This window comes from Manacus vitellinus, unplaced genomic scaffold, assembly GCF_001715985.3.
Source record: "Manacus vitellinus isolate BGI_N305 unplaced genomic scaffold, ASM171598v3 scaffold_75_pilon, whole genome shotgun sequence".
NCBI lineage: Eukaryota > Metazoa > Chordata > Aves > Passeriformes > Pipridae > Manacus > Manacus vitellinus.
The window spans coordinates 800377-802776 of NW_021940789.1; positions in this window are offsets into that span (position 1 = coordinate 800377).

Sequence of the window (2400 nt, forward strand, 5' to 3'; positions counted from 1 at the left end):
AGGGTTGGACTCCATGATCCTTGGGGATTCCCCCCAACTCAGCACAGTCTGGTTTAGTCTGTTCTGGTCTCTTCTTTCTATTCTATTCTATGTCACTGAATACATTTCTGTCCTGGGATGTGTGTGTCTGACACTGGAAATCCTGCTCTGGTTCCTGGGCAGAACTAAACCTTAATTAGTAGCTGCTAATTGGCCCCAGCACGGCCCTGTTTCAGAGGTGACTCCTTTGCTGTCACAGCTAAACAAGGCACATTCACTTCTGGGGATGTGTTGGCCCCAATTTCTAATTTCCTGCTCTTGTTGTGCACCCTCTTGGGTGCTGAGCCTCTGCTTTGGGTGCTGAGCCCTCCTTTGGGTTCTGAGCCCCTCCTTTGGGTTCTGAGCCCCTCCTTTGGGTTCTGAGCCCCTCCTTTGGGTTCTGAGCCCCTCCTTTGGGTGCTGAGCCCTTCTCTTGGATGCTGAGCCCTCTCTTGGGTGCTAAGCCCCCCTCCTGGGTCCTGAGCCCCTCTCTGGGGTGCTGAGCCCCTCTTTTGGGTTCTGAGCCCCTCCTTTGGGTGCTGAGCCCTCTCTGGAGTGCTGAGCCCTTCTTTTGGATGCTGAGCTCTCTCTTGGGTGCTAAGCCCCCCTACTGGGTCCTGAGCTCCTCTCTGGGGTGCTGAGCCCTCCTCTGGGTCCTGAGCCCTCTTTTGGGTGCTGAGCCCCTCTCTTCACCTCATCCCTCAGGAGCTGGGAGTTGTCAGCCTGGAAGTGTGTCCCAGCAGCATTCCACAGGCAAGGCTCTTCCTGCGAGGCAACACCAAGGGTTATCCACTGGATGGAGAAAAGGGGAGTCAGAAAAGCAGAATATTTTGCAATTAAACACTATATAACTGCGACAGAGATTTTATTTTATTTGGCAGAGCCAAATCTGCCCCAAAACAGGACGGAAGGGGTGCCCTGGGCTGTTGTTTGGGAGCAGGAGGAGCAGTGGGACCTCTCCAGGACAGGGCAGACAATTTATCTTCCTCCAGAGCCACATGGGCCATTTCCCCTGGGTGTGATGGGCTTGAGCTCTTTAACTGACTTAATTGTTTCTGCACTTGTTTGCATTAATTTCTGCCTCTACAGGCAGCCTGGCTGTTTAACTGGAAATAAAACACTTATTCCCTGATAAAATCAGTAATAACAGGCTTTCTGAAAGCCTAAATGTCGACTCCTGGTAGGTACCAGTGACGTGGTGTTTTGCTGTTGTCGTTCTGATCCGAAGGAATTAAAGGAGTTCTGAAGGGCTGGCCCTGCCTTTCACTGGAGCAGCTGCTGAGACTGATAAAAATGGGCATGGTTTTAGGTAAACTGGTCCATTTATTTCAGTTTCAGCCCAATAAAGAGACACAAATTCTTACACACTTTAATTCTCTTCTGTGCTGGTCACTGCTTGGTATCAATGTCAAATGCATTTTTTTTTGTGTAAATAATCAATATTGCCTCACAAAATCTACCAATTTGGTGTTTACTCAACCTTTGAAAATACAGTTTTTGAACTCCTACCTGCTGTTGCCATTCAGCTCCTCCCTGAACTCATTTTCTCCAGGGTTAATGAGAACAAATCCTTTGAACTCACTGGTTATTTCTGCCTGATTTGGTGCAGGGTTCTCTCTAACTGCCTTTACAGTGAAATTTGGTATATAAATTGCAAAGGGTTCCACTATGAAAAAGTTTGATTAAGTTAATTAGAAATTCAGAACTTGGCCTTTGGCCAAAATGTAATTTACTTTCCCTGAGCCCTGATCTGAAATGAAATCTTTGTGCAGGTTTTCATCTAAAAATTCACAAGTTTTCCTTGCTCTTATTTTCTACTGTTTATAGAAAAAGAACCAAAAGCAAAATAAGAACCAAACCCACCAATGAATTAAAGTGTAGAAGGATTGAAATAAGGAAAGTAAACATGGAAGGATTCTAGATCAGGGTGGGGGCCTTTGGCAGGTGTGTGTCCCCTGGGGTGAGTTAGGCCAGGGCAGAGACAGAGCTTGGATCCTCCTGGGGGGTGTGGGTGAGGGTCCAGTGCCCGTCCTGGTTCCTGGGCTGGGGACCTGCCATGGGGGTCTGAGCATCTCCACTGCTTGACTGGCCACTGGTTTTGGGCCAGAGAAGGGGTTTCCTGCAAGCCAAGCCTGGGATCAGAGCAAAACCCGAGCCAAGGACCATCCTGAGCATAGAATTTAGAGCTGCAGCTGCCCCAAACTCCAAACCACTGCTGGATTTGGGGCTACTGGGGGACCCCAAAATGTCCGGACATTGCTCCTAAGGAATGGATCCCTGGATGTGGATACAGCCACACCTCCATGAGCCCAGGATCTGACCATGGCCAGTGGTGACCCCTGGGAGCTGCTGCACCCTGGGCTGGAGCCCATTTCCCTCTGC